At 39.9% G+C, this 20,030-nt stretch overlaps 1 protein-coding gene across 1 annotated transcript in view; it reads right to left on the reverse strand.

Annotated features, from left to right (window-relative positions):
• ndst1b (N-deacetylase/N-sulfotransferase (heparan glucosaminyl) 1b) overlaps nucleotides 1–20,030 on the reverse strand; it is a 92,848-nt gene that overhangs the window by 56,100 nt on the left and 16,718 nt on the right. The window contains exon 3 of the mRNA XM_066645771.1: nucleotides 9,700–9,810. The gene's annotated coding sequence lies outside the window, so the exon portion shown is untranslated. The remainder of the gene's footprint in view (nucleotides 1–9,699; nucleotides 9,811–20,030) is intronic.

A 20,030-nucleotide genomic window follows, 5' to 3' on the forward strand; every position in this document is an offset into this window, starting at 1 on the left:
GGCAGACGCCGGCAGCGGGCATGGGCTGGCATCCTTCCTCACACACTCCCACTCACTCCACATGGATACACACCATCTGCCAGACTGCTGTCAGCCAGGGCAGGCCATACAGAATGCTGATGTCCAGAGTAAACCAGCTTAAGCGTCAAGATCCCTCCCAAACCCCCAATTCCCTCTCTTCTAACCCTTCAAAATAAATAAAGAAATATATAAATAAATAAAAGCAGCTTGCCGAGTGTCAGCGGGCTTTGTGTCATAGCTACTGATATCCTGTCGGAAAAGCCTATTAAAATTCACTTAAATAATTGTCTGTCACACGCAATGTGCTGTGATTTATGCAGCGGCTCTAGTGAATGGTTGGCTAAGATGCGTCACCACCGCACTGTTCACCCCAACCCTCCGCCTCTACCATCTTCATTCCTCTAACCCAGCACTAACTGCTAACAGGACTCCACCTTGCATGAGAGAGGTGAATAATAATAATAATATTTATTTTTAATTTATTTTTGCCATTCTGACTCTGTGCTGACCAGGAAGTCAATTGCTTAATTACAGTGCAATGACAACTTCAAAGTTACTGGACATTATTTAATGTCGTACTGCGGTTACTGCAGACTGAAAACTGAGGTTAGTCAGGCCTAATGTTACACAAGTCCTAAAAGTCTGTCATACACAAACAGTATGTATTAATAAATCACACAGTGTGTTTAACGACGAATAAGCTACACAAACATTAAAGCTGTGGGTAGAGCTGAATGAATTGTGGAAAATATCTCATTATGATGCTCTTACAAATATTGCAAATGTATTTAAATTGCAGTTCATTTCTATAAATCAAATGGGACATATTTTACTCCTTTTAATTAGCCCTGTAGGTTAATTAATTGTTTTTGACATGCTTTTGTCAAAATAACACATGAATCAACACTACAGCAGTGCTCTGTCACTCAGTGCCCCCTGTCTAAACAGCACAGTTCAGGACAACTTGTTTCAGCACCTGTTTAACTGAGAATAAACACACGGCACCGTTCATCACAAGAGGGGCAAGTTTTTCAGGCATATTTAACCAGCATTCGTATTTTTCAGTTCTCATTGTGCTTGATTTAGCATAAACACAGGTTCAGCAATGTGATTGGAGAAACTCAGGCGAAGAAGTGTGTGGGTTGATAGACGTTCTAGATCCCCAAATTAATCTGCTAAAAATTATTTTTTCCATAATATGCCTGCTTTGAGACACAAGCCTGGTTTTATAACCAAGACCAAGAAGATATGGCTTTAATTTAGAGGCTGAACATAGAATGACAGACTATAATTGAGTTGTGGTTGTTGTCTTGTACACAGCACAGTGTTTGGCTGTTTCTAAGTATGTTAACTATGTTTTATAGAAGCCAAGCATCCCCATTTAAAATGTGTTAAGACGATTTTCTTGATAATGTATTTTAGAAATAAAATTGCAAATTGTGATGTTGATGTAAAAACAATTTTTCAGCCTTGGTTCTGTGTAATATTTCAATATTGTCAATGTATGTATAGGGTGATAATGGAAACACAAAAAAAGGGCCCACCCGGGCACAACACACCATGGACAGTTACGTAGGTGTATGTATATTATTTACATTTATTATTTCTATAACTTGAAAATTAACAATGACTACTAATATTCAGTATTTACAAATATTTATTTAAATACATTTCACATCACACATCTACATCTAATTTGTATTTTATTACACAATAGTACTGGGCGATATGAGCGCAAATCAATATCACAAGTACATTTTATATTGTACATTTTACCACAATTACAATTAATGGAAGATTTTTTGTTTTTGTATTTTTGACCCTCATAGTTTACTAGTACTAGTTAAATATGCACCAGAATTAAATATGGAATATTTTTCCTAATGTCGCTGGGAGCTTGTTCCTCTCGTTTTCTGAGCACTGTTTATATTTGGTGTGTGATTGTGCTTTGGTTTCTGTTTCTGTGTTTATATTTGACTTCTTTTTGTTCAGTGTCATCTTAAGTCAAAGCAAAACACACACAAGCAGCTTTGGTACTAGCTGCTCAAGTCGCTTTGTCAGCCTCTGTGTTTTGGTTGCTTCCATGTGGCAGATAGGGGCAGAATCATGTGACTACAGCCTTGTATTGTGGTTATAAAAAGGGGCAGTACATGAACACACAGTGGGCACATAGAATAACAATAATAAATATAATCGTTATAGACAAGATTTTGCCGATTAGAAGTACTAAATGTCGATTTCGGTTAATTTTCGATTAATTGCCCAGCGCTATTACATAAAAACACCTCCCCACACTGGGTACAAAGTTGACTAAATATAAATGTTGATGATTAACAGGTCATCTTTTGAAAGGTTTATTTCATATACACATGTGAATGGGAATGTGTATAAACACGTGTGGTTGGAGAACGGGGGGTACTTTATGCTATGGCAGAATATTTATTATGTAGATATACAGCAGCAGCTCACAAAAATGGCCCTCATCACTCATCCGCAATAACTTTTGTACCGGCAGCCTGTTGTATTCATAAATCCAGCAATATATGCATCTGCCATTTAATCCAATCCATGCCCAAATCAGAATCTCTTTCTAATCTGCTTTTTCTCATATACAACTCTGTGTGTCTATGGATTATGTGCTCTGGTAGGTATTGCTATAACGCTGAACCATGACTAAAATGAGGCTGTAATGAAGGAAATGCAGATATGGTGCTATGTGTGGACACACTGCTACTTTATCACAGTTCAGGCTTGTGTGAGGAAGGGAATGTCAGTGTTGGGCTGTCAGCTGAAGCCAACACTCTGAGCCCTGCACTTTACAACCGTCACACGGCACGAGAAGCGCTGCCACCTGGGTCCTGTCAAAACACTGCAGTGTGTACACTGCCAGTTAAAGGTTTGGGTTCACCACACATTTTTCATTGTTGCTTTTTTACATGTAGACATTTGGTGAATTCGAAAGAGATATTTGTTCAAATTCACACAAGAGCATCATCTGTACTAGGATAGTTGTCCTTAAATAGTGGATTAGAATTGGCTACTAAATTGACCTTAAGATATTTAGACAGTGGTCAGACAGGACATGCCCAAAGCCTGTATTTTGTGTATATAAGTCTTCATGAACAATGGACATCAAATTATTAAGTTAGGAGATTTTTAAGCTAGAATTATTGCATAAACTTATCTCAATTATTTAAGCTGTATTCAGTTACACAAATCCATACCGTAACATTGTTAGCATTATGTCATAAAAACATTGTTGCAAACTGAAACAACAACTGCATTTACTGAAATATGTCATGGGGCTTATAAAAATGACAGTTTCTGACAGGTTGTGCTGTAACTGGGTGGTGAGTAATGTCTGTTTATTTGAGCTTGAGCTGTTTTATGTGGTTATGCAGAGCTTTATTCATGTACATGTGTAATGAATGTATTCAGATGAACAACATAAAGAAGAAAAGCTATAGCTATCTGCGCACCAGAAAAACATGTACCAGTACGATCCTCAGAGCTCCGACCTTCACTGTGTTATTTCCCTGACAGACCATAGACTGGACAGGACAGTACACACTCAGACACGCTCCAGAGCCGATGACCGCAAGGAGAGGGAGCTCATCGTAAATATAGCCGAGCTGTGGATCAGACATTTCCTTGTCCTGACGAGGACAGTGGGGGGTCGAAGAAAATAGGATAGAGAGAAAAGGGAGTAGAAGAAAAAAGGTGTCACGGGGAACATAAATCAGTGTTGCACGGCCAGTGCCCACCTGTCAGCCTCCGCCGCTGCGGCTAAAGCAAACACAATCAAGTTGCTGAAAGCGTTGCTTCATTAGTATTCACACTCACGCTACATCCCTGCTCTGGAACACCTGTGAGGCGGCATTTCACCTAAACGTAAATAATATATATATATATATATATATATATATATATATATATATATATATATATATATATATATATATATATATATGTAAAGAAAAGATGAGGGCAAGCCCAGCATTATCTCACTGTATAAGATCTTAGCTGCAAAGTTAAACCAGGCTGTGTTCCAGCTTTTCAAATTAGGAGAGGAAGAGGCATTGTACAGAGCTTCTCGTATTTCCACCCACTCAAATGTTTCTGAAGGAAGTTTGTCAGGGGAAAGGGGAAAGGGGGAGTTTAAAGATGGCAGCTACTACTTTATTGTTCTTTTTACAGTTAACGGTATTTTATAAAGTGTTACGATACACATAAGTGATGTTTAACAGACCTTCCTAACAGCTCAATAAGAGTGGAGACTGATTGTTTAAATAAGGTTCAGAGCCAGAATTAGGGAATGTACAAATTACAGACTGAACGAAAACAGTTGATTGACAAATCAGTCTCAACAGAAATCAAAAGTCTTACATAACAGAAGTGTTTCCAACAGTTTAAAAGGCAGCAAATGGCCGTATGGAACCATTTTATGGTTAGGAAATTAGACAGCAATTTGTAATCACTACTCTTGGCCAAAAGCTTTCCACTTCAACTGTGATAGACCACATGAAAATGTGACGTTTTACTAGAAACAACACAGCAAAAAAAGGAGCAAAATTCGCTTGACTGCTTTGGATGACAATCCAGTCTCCTCTGTTGAGAGTGCTGGATTCTTTAGAGACATTCCTTAGTAATTGTGTAACACTTAACATTCATTCATTGCATGTAACCGCAAATCCAGTTCAGGGTCGCGGTGGCCTTCCAGGAATCACTGGACACTCTCACACACCTATGTACACTTGAGTAGCCTATACACCTACAAGTGATGGTGTAACACTTAACATCTTTCAACCAAAGGCATAAATAAATGTGAAAAAAGTTCATTTCTATGCATCAGTATACAAGCTCCTGTTCATTATTGGATGAACTAGGTTCAAAGCTCTGACTCCAAACACATCTTGGTTAACTGAGGCTTCCAGTTGATCCAAATTCACATGTCCTGTGCATACAGTGCTTTGGCTGCTTTACATGGATAACACATTTTCAGTTCAACAAGACAAGGCCATAATACCTAGCAACCCACAGTTCTTTAATTCTTCATTCCAACCTGCTCAAACCTAGTGAAGCAGCTCTTGTATAATTTATAGGTCATGCATCAATGTTATTTTGAAGTTTGCGTGTAAACGGAGGATCCTTTTGATGATGCAACTCAGCAGCATGACAATCCAGTCATTCCCTGCTACTGTATGGCTTTAATGAAGAGGTTCCACACTCTACATATGAGCAGCCGGACCTGCAAGCCCACTCCGGAGAAGTGCTTTAATCTGATTGTAGCCAGCAGGGTGTGATTCAGATCACACACTCTTGTAAGCCAGTCCCTACACAGCAGACCAACGCTAAGAGATGCCTCGCTCTCCTATTAATAATTCAATTGCGCCGATTGCTTTCAATTATTCATAAAAGTTTATAATTCATCTTCCACCACAATTTCCCTCCATAAGGTGAAACGAAAAGGAGAAGTCGGTGAAGGGAGCAATGATGCCTGGCAGCTACATGCGCTCTTCAAGTCTCCGTTACACGATCAGTGCTCATGCGCTCTACACTGTAATCTGCAGGCTCTCTGTGAACACTAAGGTTATACAATATACTGTTCCTTTATAATTGTCATGGCTACAGTTTTAAAAATAGTGAAAATGACAGCAAAGGTATAGCTGAAGTGTGCAATATGTTAATAACTTCTGCGTTATTGTGTGTGCTTGGAGAATTCTGAGCAATAAGATCAAAATTAGCCTCACTCTGGGTGGGTAGGATAGCTCCTTCTGTCCCTATCTGTGCTGTGCTAGCAGTCATCGGCATGTATCAGCTAATGTGACAGATCTGGGCAGTTTGCATTCTCCTCCAAATCACAATTAATTTGAACAATTGTTTCTTTTTTGTTTTATGTGCCGTCATTGTGCTGTTTTTTTTTTTTTTGTAAGTGTTTACATTCAATGTCATCTGTGAAGATGTGTCCAAACGACAGACACAGTATTTTTCTTTAGTACAAGCTGATCAATTTGCTTGGTTGGACTAGTGTTTAGGTTCTCCTCCATGTTGCTTCTATGGGGCAGAATCTTGTGACTACATGCTGTAAAATACCCAATAAAACCACATATAGTATGGTTTTAAGGTAACAGTACATAAATTCACATCGGGAAACATTTCAACAGTACTAACAAAGAAAGGATGAACAGAAGTAATTGATATAAGTTGTATAGGCATGATTACAGCAATTAGAATTTCTGAATGTCAATTTTGATTAACTGCCCATCTCTAGCTTGTGCTTACTCACACTGTCCTGGGACCACCATGCCCTTGAAATGGATAAGTGGTTACAGACAATTAATGAATGAACAAATAATAATTGGAGATAACATTTGTCAAACATTTGCATAGAATATGCAAAAATTAAAAGTGCAATTGCAATACTAGTCTGAAAAATAGCATGGTTTAACCCTTATTCCGAGTATTATGTCAAATCAGCATCTCTGGCAGGAGCAGTTTACTGCAGAATACACCTTCTAAACATTATCTTTAAATCGCATTAGCTCTATTAAACAAGAACTGAAATTAGGGTAAATTTTAGATTCCCATTTTTTCAAATATTGCTTGATTACAAAAACCTGAAACACACAGGCTACCAACCTTAAAATCACAGTCTCAGCAGGTGCAGAAAAACCCCCAACACACTAACATGCTTACAACACCTTGACCAGCAAATTCCATATAAAGCTGTTCTTGCAAATCAAAGCCTTCTGGAGAATGCGGTGTTTAATTGAAAAAGCAGCACATTTGACAAGGAGTCAAAGAGTGAAGTCGCCAAAGAGTGAAACAGGGACCTTTTGCCACTGACTGCAACTGCCAACGTCAATATTTGCTTAAGCTTCAAATGATTTGGTACGCTGTCCTTCGCTCGAGCCTTGAATGGGATCTTTAGTGAGCACCAATTCATCAAGATAAAAAGAACAGTGTGTTGCACTGCGTCGTCTGAAGTCTGGCCCCATGCAGTGAGCACATCTCTCTCCCTTTTGAGTCTTCTGCTAATGGGAATGTGCACACCTACATCTTCACTGTTCCACATCTCAGGAAGGAACTGCTTCACAACTGCTGCTTTCTATCTCAGCACCTCTCTGCTCCAGCAGGACAGGCAGCAACACATTTTCCTCCCTCTGTGCCTGAGACGCAAGTGTGACAAATAGGCCTCTGAAAAGCTTCTTTCAGGCAAATGCAGATTTTACAGACCTTCATACTCTCAAATATACATTGGACAGCCATAACATTAAAGCCTCCTTCATGTTTTCACACCGATTGTCTATTTTTTTCAACCCCATTTACCATATAGTTGTACTTTGTTGTTCTACAATTATAACTAGTAGTCCATCTGTCCATCAATAGTCCATCTGTTGCTCTGCATACTTCATTGGTCCCCATTTAGCCTCTTTTTTGTCATTTGACATTAATTCAGTAATTTTTATGGACCCTAATATTGCCAATTGTGTTTACCTGAATGTTTGTTTAGATAAAAATGAATGTCACCAGTATTTTAACCACTCGTTCTGTTCTCTGGTTTCCTCTTGTCTCTCTGTTCTGTAGCTGATTTGGATGCTAATTTGAGTGAAATTAATATTATTTGTTTTATTTATACAGGATATTTAAATATATTTCTGTGGTCCAAACCACTGAAGAACAGAGTGAAAGTGGGTTAACAAATTATGCACAGCAACTCCTGCAAGATGCACCTATATGATTAATGGAGCTGATATAATGGACTCTGAGTGTAAAAACAAGAAGCTACCATTAAATGTTATACCTGAATGATGTATATGCAATCCAGCACATCACACAAAATGTGTGTGGTTGAAAAAAAATGGCTAACTCGAGAGAAAACATATTAGCAACTTGAATTAACTTGTAGATACTTTATTGATGCACAACGAGCTGGAATTAACATCTGAGAGCTTAAGAGCAGCATTATATTACAGTTCAAATAAATTCCTGTAAAAGCCCAGAGAGCTAGCAGCGAACTTCTGAACAAAGTACCTATTGTATGTTATACTACTCACAAAGGCTTCTGCTGGTGCTATGCTTTATTTTTGATGGAGACATTACAAGAAACAAGAAGAATGAGCATGTTATTTAATAAGCTGAGGGAAATGCCTCTTTTCCACAGTGGATTCAAAAGGGAGTATATTCCTCTTCCAATGTAATCAGAACCCACGCAAAGTGGAAAAAAGCCTCTTGCTTCTCGTTTAACCACTACATGTTGCAGTTATTACAGGCAAAAAATATGGTGCAACTGGATATACATTGTTCATCACTCATACCCACTCTAAACCCCATGCCACATTTGTGTTTTTAATTTGAGGAAAAAATACTTTCACGCTTTGAATTCAATGAAAATTAATGATGTCTAAAGACTGGTTTGTGCTAAAAACTGCACTACCCAATTTTTATTTTTTTATATTTAAAAGAAGTATGTCCAGAAGAACAAAGAAATAATAATAATCTGCTAATGTATAGTGTCCTCCTACTGCTGTGAGTCGCCCTGTAAAGCCTGAAATATTCAACAGCGAGAGCTCTCGGATCAGACCACATCAGATGTCTTTATATATTAATGTCACATGAACAGGCTCAAAAAGTAGTCCTGGCTTAATGGACTAATTACCTGAGCAACATGAGCTGAGGTTCACTGTGTTGATATGTACAGCGATAATTGTAAGCGAATAGAACAGACCTTACAGGATAGGATGTGACATGAACCGTTAAGAACTAATAAGAATCAAGCAAGCTAACATGACAAAGGGAGCTTGCAAGTAAAAGACAGGAGGCTTGTTTGAAAAATAAGCCCAAAGTTTCATTTCTCATTTATTTATTTATTTTATTTCAAATTATTTTTTCATTTGATACATTCAGTATGTTCAGCACAACTCTAAACCCTTAACGTACACAACATTTATCATCAGTGTGTTTCTGATCAAGTTTCCTTTGAAAACTCCTTCAAGATGTTATTAATTTAATAATACAGTTTTATTTACGGTATGTTGAGGCTGCCATCTATTTACGTTCGGCATATGTTGGTTAAGTTTTGTTACATCGAATTTTGTAAGAAATGCAGACTTAAAATCACTGATGCTGAAAAGAAAATTACACTAAAATCATGAATTCATCAGTAGTATGTAGTGTAGGATGACTTCAGGTTAATTGTGCAATTAAAAAAAAATAAACCTTAAAATTCCTTTCAAAGTTATTTCTAATGATTTGCCTCACGTTCATTTCGAAGGAGACAGGTGGCAGTTGTGCATAGAGGACTCTGTGAATGAGAGCGGCACAAAGCATGTGGAGATAGCAATGAAATGTTGAGCCTTGTTCAACTTTATGTAAATAAGCCAATCAAAACCTAACATTCAACATTTCCTCATATGTCACATCCTCCGCATTAAATCTCCTGGAACCAGTGCACACTCGCTTTGGGACAGAAAAACGCACTTTTAAAATCACACAAGCCCCAAAGTGGCCAGCAGCTGGTAAAGCTAATGTTGCACTTTGCTGCAGTGTATATGCACAGTAAGAGTTAAACAAAACAAATGTGTTCACACGTCCATGTCAAAGCCAGAATTCCACCACTTTCAGGTCTTCATGAACAAAACATTACAGCATAGAGTCCATGCTGTGTTTGCTGCCTACCTTTGTGTTGACTGTGTGTGCTGGAGGTTCTCCCTCTCACATCTCTTCAAATGAGCCTGCCCTCGAATGAGTTCTGAATCTGGGCTTGAGATGGATCTGCCGCAGGCGTTCCTGCAAAACAAATCACAGGGCATTGATTAGGCACACAATGACAAGCGCACACCCTGGAGAATTTCACAAACTCCAGGTGGGCCTCTGAGAACACAACGTGCAGATGTGATGCTGAAAAAGAGCCCATAACAACTGAGCTAATTACACTGTTAGGATTATTCAGGTTTAAAAGTCGATCCCACTGTGGAGCTGTTGTACAAACGTCAAGGTCATTTTCAGGGCGGTGTAAGGGTAGGCGAGCTTGGAGGAAGTAGTGGGCTAAAGACTAGAGAACAGGTTTGGAAAGGGAAGGTTGTTGGTTAGATCACCAGAGCTAGAAAAATAAATAAACAAATAAATAAATAAATAAATAGAGTAGGGGTGTAGTGGTGAAGGAACAGTGATTCCTCCTCCTTTAATACCCATGGCTAAAGTGCGTTTGAGCAAGGCACATAACACCCAACTTCTTACTGGGGGCCTAGGCTGGTTGCCCGCTGCTCATGGTGTGTGTGCTCACTGCCACAGCAAGAAATGTGTTAAAAGATAACACTCAGTTTCACCAAGGGAAATAATTATTTTTTACTGCTACTACTATTACTACTGCTACTACTACACATGTTGAGGCCACGATGTTCAGTACAATCAGTATTCGGGTATGTGTAGGGAATATAACATGTAAGAATTAGGCATTGCATTATGGGAATTGGAGTGAAAGTACTGGTAATGGATCTTACACTTCTCTTTGCTTTTCTTACTCTGCTACTATTTCTTTGTTTTGTAAGTGCAGGGTCTTCGTGCATGTGACATTCTAAACATATGGGTATAAAGAAAAATTGTTACATAAGTTGGCCGAGGGGTGAAGTGACAACACGTATAGAAATATTCCTTACATAGTTAAATAATAAAAAGAGCACAAATATTTAACAAATGAGGCACTAGTGAATGAGACCACTTTGGTGCGAATTGGACGTTGATGAGGGGCTAAGTGATGTCACTAGCTCAAGTAAATGTTTCTTAGCCTATAACTCAAGAAGTAAATGTTTCTTAGCCTATAACTCAAGAAGTAAATGAGCACAAACTTTTTTTTAATGGCACAAACGCAGCACTAACGAACAAGACCACTGTGGCATGATTTGGCCGTTGATGAGGGGCTGAGTGACGTCACTCATTGAAATTTTATGGCTGAATAACTCAAGAATGAAAATGGCACAAACGTCACAAACGGCACAAACCAGCACAAACAAATGAGATCACTGTGTCGCGATTTGGCCACTAATGAGGGGCTGCCTTACATAACAGATAATAGATTTAATGTCTTATGCTTCAAAAATGGTACCAGCACAAACGATAATTTCTGTGGCACAAACGCAGCACTAACGAAAGGAATCGTTTTTATTCCGTTTGTCATCATGAGGGGCCAGCTTCACAAAGGTAATGTAAACTTGCTTTGGAAATGCCAAGAGCATTTGGAGTCCAAAAAAATACATATATACTGTGTGTATAAAGAAACATGAGATTACATTCTTTTACAGGAGTAATATTTTAATATAAATCTATTTCATTTCACCAATTGAAATAGAGAACACAATGACAAAAACAGAGCATTGAATGAGTTACTTAGACATTTACTGATGTAGTGTTCTCATTGAGAGTCTAGATCTAGTCACTTTGTAAGTGGACACAGGAGGCATGGTAAATAATGCAGGTAGTCAGCCTGGTCTGATGTTTAACAGTGCTGACAATTATGGGTCAATTTGTTCTTTTCCTACTGGAGCAGAGCGAGTGCTGCTGTAGTCCTGAAATGCCTTCAACTGGGCTTTGAGCCTGAACTACAGCTACCTTTGTTGTGCTTGACAGGCAGAGCTCAGAACAAGGGGCTGTGGCAACATCAGAGAGGAGGCATGGGTTTATCTTGAAAGATATGTCTTAGCCCTGCCATATTCCACGTGAGCGAAGAAGAGAAAAGCTGAATCTGAGCTGCTGGATCAGGGCCATGGCTGGATTGGCAAGAGCATTGTAGCATTGGCGACTTTGGAGCAGAGTCAAGTCTGCTTTCACTAAGAGAACTCATCTCACACTCTCTCACCTTCTGGCAAAGAGGCAGGAGTACCACCAATTTCCACACACACACACACACTCACGATCCTCTTGATACCAAAGCTCTGACTTTGATACCAAATCAAGGGTGTTAGGTTCTGACAGTGCATGATACCAAAATGTGGCAAAATATTAAAAGCACTTTTCTGTATCTAAAAGAGACAAATCGTTTGATTAAACATGCTCTACCGTTACATTTTAAATTCACATCTGACATTTGTCCCCTTTATCAACACAAACCATCTCAAACCTCTGTCAGCAAGTTCCAAAAGGAAGATTAGCAGTAAGATAGCTTTGTTTAATTGGGGTAATCTTTAGAAGTGATGTTATATTACCATAGTGTTGCAACACTAGTCAACTTACAAAATACAAATTACACAGTGTTTACACAAGCCTGAACTGAATTACATTTACATTCATTTTAAATTTAGACTGAGGTTGAACTGAGGATCCTCGAATGGAACATCACTGAGATGAGGCTCTCTTCCTCTTGCTGTAATCACTACTGTGTAAATGGAGAGCCACAGATTGGTTGCCTGACTGACAGATTACAATCAGAGACACATGACATCAGCCTCGTAGAGAAGAGCGTCCAGTGCAAGTCAATGGTTATTGCAGCTGTTCAGGGCCAAGACCCTTATATCTTTGGCTGGCATGTGTCACTTTAAAACAGCTTCGGAAAACAGCAGAGGTGAGCGTGGAAGACAGCCAACAATAACAGAGTCACACTTCACTGGTGCCTGTCTGAACAGCTGAGGCCATCCTTCATACCAACCACCAGTGCAGCTGCCCTGGTTTCAGTATCAAGACCTAAGGCCCAGGTCTCATATCTAAGCTTATACCAGGGTTTTTCAAAACTTTTTTCAAGCAACCCACATTTTGTCCATCAATTTATATCGTGACCCAGGCAAGACAAACTCTCCACGCTTACAACATTTTGTTTTTTTACATATAAAAATGAATTAGTTTCATGCCTAGGGTTAGGGGCTCTCAGATCTGGTTGGGAATTCTCCTTTAAAAGTATAAGAGCACTGTGGTGCAGCAGGTAGTGTCGCAGTCACACAGCTCCAGGGACCTAGAGGTTGTGGGTTCAATTCCCGCTCCAGGTGACTGTCTGTGAGTTTGGTGTGTACTCCCCATGTCCGCGTGGGTTTCCTCCGGGTGCTCCGGTTTCCTCCCACAGTCCAAAAACACACGTTGGTAGGTTGATTGGCGACTCAAAAGTGACCATAGGTTTGAGTGAGTGAGAGTGTGTGTGTGTTGCCCTGTGAAGGACTGGCGCCCCCTCCAGGGTGTGTTCCTGCCTTGCGCCCAATGATTCCAGGTAGGCTCTGGACCCACTGTGACCCTGAATTGGATAAGCGCTTACAGATAATGGATGGATGGACCCTTTTTTTCATAACAAGAAATAAAACATCAGTAATAATATGATGAGATCTCAGTAGGTAGCTAGGTAAAGTAATACTATGCAAGACTAATGACACATTTTTACATATGCTAAAATACTGCAAGTGTTAACAACCTTTAGGCAGCAGTGTTTGCTAAACATTTGAATGCTGAGCCTGAGGAAAATGTGCGATCAAATTAAACAATGTTGATGACTGGAAAGTGTTATTACAAGCGTAATGTGTAACTTCTGTGGTGCACTCCCCATTACAACCACACAGAAACACACAGAGAAGCACTTATTACTGGAATCAAAGCCCAATGCTAAAAAGTGCTAATCCAGCTAAAGGTAATCTGCCCCATGGTTCTGAAGTTGCAGAGTCCAGTTTTTAGAGGAGCTCTGTTCTCCCTATTACAGGTTGGAGAATAGTCACAAGCATTTTGAAGCTGGTACATAAATGGAACATAATGTTCCTTTCACTTCCAGTTCCACCTTAAATGGTGAATCAATTACATTCTAGGGTCTGACGTATTGCAAAATTTAAGGTGGTACTGAAAGGTTAGAACAAAAAACTGCTGAATAAAAGGCTGAAATCAGTTTCATAACAAAGGAGTAGGTGAAAATATATGATTTGTGAAGGCATATGACAGCTTAATTTATCTAAAGTCCAGCAGTGCTCCTCTAGTATCACTGCACATTTGTGCACAGCTACCTTAAGAGCACCACTGGTAGTGTGGAAATTAAGCACTTTGTGTTCTGATGATGCATCTTGAAAGGCTCTTGAAGCATTTTCATAGGGAAAGACTTAAAATGCCACACCGTTTAACTCAGTAAGAATGACACGAAAACAAGTGGTAGGGGTAAATACAAGGGAGAAGAAGGGAAAAAAAATACATTTATTATTATTCATTCATTATCTGCAACTGCTTATCCAGTTCACGGTGGGTCCAGAGCCTATCTGGAATCATTGGGCGCAAGGCAGGAATACACCCCGGAGGGGGCACCAGTCCTTCACAGGGCGACACACACACACACACACACACACACATTTTTGGACTGTGGGAGGAAACCAGAGCACCTGGCGAACACCCACACAGACACAGGGAGGACACACCAAACTCCTCACAGAGACTTGGAGTGGGATGTGGAACCCACAATCTCCAGGTCCCTGGACCTGTGTGACTGCGACACTACTTGCTGCGCCACCGTGCCGCCTCCCCAACCCCCCAGCCAAAAATAATAATAATAATAATAAATTAATTAATTAATAAATTAAATAACATAAATACTCCAACAAAAGTAATCTTTAAAAAAGGTTTAATGTGGTTGGTGTTAACATGTTAAAACTTAAAAGCTACATTATCTTTCAACAATGACAAATTAAAAGCATAATAACTCAATCATTTGAATGTTTAAATCTCCCTAAAGAAAACATGGTTCATAAATAAACATAATAAAAAAAATCCTGAGCTCCCAAACAGTTTTTTTTCCCTCATTTGCACCATCATCAGGAGACTGTCGCTCTCATCCCCAGTGATTCATCAGTCATCATGAGGCTGTTAATGCTGTTTGAGCACAAAATCATGAAATGCATTTTATTGTTTTGATGTTTGTTTAGAGATGAAAAATACCTCATGGACTTGGCTTGTAACTCACTTAAGCAAGTTTAGCAGGACTCTCCATAATAGGATGCTATAAGCACTCAAAACATTTTGGTGAGTCTTCTGGTGCTCTACAGCATAAGGGCAAACGTGAAGAAACCTGTCACTGCTAAACAGTTTAGTCCCTGAAAGAACTGATGATTCAGTTTTTCATTCATCAACTCAACTTTCATTTTCCCACTAATGCACCAAATTTCTCACAGACATTGACCTAAGGCAAGGACTGAATCTAGGAGCCCAAGATCCTAGAGCAGTGCAGCAGTGACACTGTTGCACTACTGTGCTGTAGTGATTATTACATTAAAGAATATTAATGTCAATTACGGGCGGCAGGTAGTGTTGCTGTCACAGCTCCATGGTCCTGTGATTGTGGGTTCGAGCCCTGCTCCAGGTGACGTCTGTAAGGAGTTTGGTGTTCTCCCTGTGTCCATGTGGGTTTTCTCCAGGTGCTCAAGTTTCCTCCAACGGTCCAACAACTGTTGGTAGGTGGATTGTTGACTCAAGTGTCCGTAAATGTGGTTTTGTGCCTGTCTGTCACCCTATGTGTTCCCGCCTTGCGCCCAGTGAGTCTGGGTAGGCCCTGGATGCACCACAACCTTGAATTGAATGAATTAATCGTTTTAAAGACTTCAACAAACATAATAAATAAATTAATTCAAAAAACCTCAATCAAGAACACATACAGAGAAAAAATAAACCAAAAACAAGGTCAGTTGCTACAAATGACACAGAAGGCATGGCACAATATTAAGGTTCCTATAAACATCTGAAATTCTTTTACAGGAAAGAGCTATTTGTCAAGGTTGAAGATTTTTTTGAAATCCAAGCTAAACTGAACATCTCCTCCCTATGCAGAGCAATGTTCCTCATGAAGTGAAAGAGATACGGAGAAAGAATCAGAACAGCCCTGCACCCGAATCATCCATCACTCCTCAGATCAGCAACGATATCAGGATTGTGTGAGCGAGGCCACAGAGATTATGACAAGCAGAGGAAGATAGAAAGCACTCCATCCTATTACAATTTCAGATAACGATTTAGAGGACGCGCAGTGTAATGCATTTAAATGCAAAGCAACATCAAAGCCATTACTGCTGATCATTTCAATGAAACCAGCACAACATAGCACTCCTATTACTTGATCTGTGCCAAACACTTTCCCAGGCTCCTTTTTTCAGAGCCAAGGCTGAGAGCAGGCCAGACATTCCAGCATAGGAATTCTGTAAGGGTGTGATACTCAAAAACTACAGCTGTGTTTGGGCGCAAAACAAAGTCAGCTACAGCTTTTCTGTACAATGGCATCAGCAAAGCGCTGCCACTAAGAGAAGAAAAAGTGTGTTTTTGCACATAAGAGAGACATTTTAGCTGACAAAATGTCATGAATGGTGTCCTCAGGCTGCAATTTCAAATTCCATCAACAGTGCTGCAAGTTTTTCATTACCTATTGTATGACCGGAGGATGGCTCCACAGAAAGCAGAGCTGTGGGAATAAGGCAGCAGGGTTTTTTTTTTTTTTTTTCTTTTCTTTTGGTTTTCATGCAGGAGGCTGGCCCCTGAAAAGACAATCCATGAGGGTCCACATGGGATTGCGCAGATACCAAAGGTGTATCGTAATATCACTGTAGGCTTTCGTAGAGCTGACTGAATTGTTCCTGGTGCAAATACCCGGCTCGGATGTCAGCGAAGGAGTAGGGCTAATGGTCTCCCCCCACAGAGCCATTGTGGAATGCATCTCCCAGTTGTCTGGCTGGATGAGCAGCTGGAGGGGTGGACGGCGGGAGCCTGCTGCTCCACTTGGAGCCCTGACAGTGCTAGATCCATTTACTCGCTGTAAGCTAGCCCTTGGAGAACACACCCCACCTTTCCCTGACGTTTCTGGGATGGAGGTTGGCCTATCTCCGGCTCCACTGCCTCACCCAGGTGCTGAAGGGCTGCTGGGATATGAGGACATTCACAAGTCACCATGCCCTGCCCAAGTTTACAGCACCACTGGGAGATCCACCCAGACACAGGTTGTTTTAACAAAGAGGAAAACAAGCAAAGAAGACTTCATCAGCCCATGTTCAATTCATACTCCATTGCTTGGTGAGGACAGTGATTCAAATGAAAAATATGTTGCACAGAACATTGAAAATACCAAAAACACAAGTAGAACAGCAGTTCACCACAGAGCCATGAAATGTATATATATATATATATATATAATTTTTTTTCTTTCTTTCAGTTTTCCATTGATTCTCTCAAAAACATATTTTCAATCTCAGAACAGTAAATAATCTGAAAAGCACGCATTAGGAATAAGGTAGTGTACACCAAGTCGAATAAAAGACATAGTTTTTATAAAATGTAGCAAGTTTGTAGCAGAAATTAAATGAGACATTATGGGGGGAGAAATAAATAAATAAATAACTATTTTTCCATTAAGTTTTTCATACAATTTGGGCCTCTGGAAGTAACCCACAAAAGGTGAAAAACAACCCAATGTTGCTGTGGTGTTTGACGCTTGTGGTATTTTGACAAATGTATGTCACAGATTTTGCGTTATGGACCGACCCATAACTGTGTTACTTTTGGAATAGGGGTGGAATATGCCTGAAATGTATCAAATCCCTATATATATATATATATATATATATATATATAAATAAAAAGTCATGGTTACAATCAGCTGGTTTCCAAAAGTAAGAAAAAGAGCAATAAAAAGCAGAGCAGAATTCTACTCTTCTACAAGACAAATCAGAAAGAGCTGGATATCATATCAAATTGTAACGTCTCTGGCAAATCCCATCCCTAGTAAAGATGATGCACAAACAAGATCTTATCCACTTGAGAGCTAAGCTTGTGCTTCAAGGCCAAACATGCTTACTGCGTAACTCTGCACATTACTACTCCTTATTTCACTAGATGGTATCCAGTCTGTAACTATCAAATGAATTTTTTGCAGTGCAGGAGAGTAGCAGGACCACCTCCTGACTGTCAAGTACAAATCCCCTTTTATTACCTTTCATATAACTTTAATGCAATACACCAGTGAAGCAAAGGTGACTTCTGATAATGAGGATAGAAGAGAGAAAGGCATACGTGTCCAAAGGGTTTATAATACTGCACCACCACAAGGAATTTTCAGCTATGAGGTTATTTTTCCAGTGAGGTCCCCCCCCCCTTCAATCTTCACAGTGCATCCAACAAGAGTCTTGGAGACATGCATGTAAGCATGCATAGTTTAATACCTTGCCTGGATGCGTGTTCATGAATTAATTATTTTTTGGTAGCTCAGAACTTGTCGCCTACGCACGCCATCCCCGCAGAACAAACTTTGCACCAGAGGAGTGTGTGGTGGTCTGATTAACAGCTCAGTGCTGCAGGACACACCAGGGATTGGCCAGATCAGCGCTTGACAAACTCTTCTGTATTAGCTAATGGTAATGACTCATGGAGAAATATAGGCCCCCAAAGTGTCTAAGTATCAAGCCTGTCTTTGCTTATGAGTCAGACCTTTTCCCTGGCTGTATCTTCTTGCTTCCAATCTTCCACAATCGTCATTGATATTATGTGATATATAAGCAACGATAAGTGAATACTAGACATTTTAACCTATTTTTGGTTTGGGGATGACTCAAATAAGGATGCACTGGTACTGCTACAGGTATTGGTTATTTGACCAATAATAATAATAATAATAAAAATTCCAGAGAGGGGGAGCGACTATGGAGAAAGCCCAGTCTCCTAGGCCGCAAAGATTAGAAGAGGGAATGGATAGTCAGCCAGTGGTGGAAGATCCAAGGGTGCAGGAGGGTCTATAGGGCTGAAGAAGATGAGAGGTAGGAAGGGACATGTTTACCCTCAGATAAACAAACAATACCATGTGACAGAGTAGCTTACAATTTTACCATTCGCAAACAGACCACATGGAATGCCAGCAATCTGGAAATATTTCACAAAGCAGATTGAAAGCTGTGCTCTGGAAAGTCTGGAAAGTCTACAGACAATCCTAGGTCGTGAAAATTCCATAAGCTCTGGCCCAGTATATTGTTCTTGACGATCAACGACAACATGTGATTCTGACACTGGCTTACCATATCAGAGGCCAAGTACAAGATGCTCAGCAGTTATCAGAAAACAAGAGGCACTATATCTTTCAAAAGCTTGTAGCATAACAACACAGCAGTCAGCTTTACTACAGCATTTTGGAGAAACAATGTCTGCCCTATGTCTCTCATTAGCTAAACATCACTGGGTAAGTTACATGCAAAACAATTCTATGGGGAAATGCAATTTAAATAGTTTCTCAGTGTGTGCAAATATATCCATGGAAAACCTTAGTGTCACAATCTTCAAAATACTCAGCTTATAAATGCACTATCAATACAAATGGCTGATGCTGTCTAGGGTGGCAACTGCGTGCCCTGCTGTATTTGGAGGAGGGGTGGCACTGTGGGTGGCTCTGCTGGCCTCCCACAGTGCTATCTGCATGTGCCACAATGTCTCCTGTTGATGCCTGCTGAATGGTCATTGGTAAATAGCCTCAAACAACCTTTAACACAGCTCTTATTCCCTAAAATATTGAGTTACAAAGAATGTAGCTGATGTAAAATATAAAGTGGGGGCATTGTGCATGCATTAACCATGCCAGTGGGACCAGAAAATACATCTGTGACCCAAAAGGCCAATTTGACTTAAAGTTTATGAGGTTAGTTAATGGGTAAATCCAATCATTAGGGGTGAAATATCAGTAAGTTTATCCTGTAGTGACTCGCTGCTCTTTGTATGTTATTTCACTCAGAGGATGGCCTTTTGTGTCTTAGTTCCTCTTAAGGGTGGTTCTCCTTAGCATTGTGGCCCCACATGGCTAGATCTCCTGGAGCTCGGACCGTGTTAAAATCAGTACGAATAAAAACTGTATTGAATTAAATAACTATTCACTTCAAAACTCTGCCTCAGCATGTTCTGATTTAGATAACATACAACTGCAAATCATTTAAACAACTCACCCAGAGCAAGTAAATGCAGTGGAATAGCACATTCTACATGCTGCAGTCCCTCATCAAGCAGAAACAGGCTTTCCGAATATTTGCGCCAGAACGAGCTACCCGACA

This window comes from Hoplias malabaricus, chromosome 15, assembly GCF_029633855.1.
Source record: "Hoplias malabaricus isolate fHopMal1 chromosome 15, fHopMal1.hap1, whole genome shotgun sequence".
Classification (NCBI taxonomy): domain Eukaryota; kingdom Metazoa; phylum Chordata; class Actinopteri; order Characiformes; family Erythrinidae; genus Hoplias; species Hoplias malabaricus.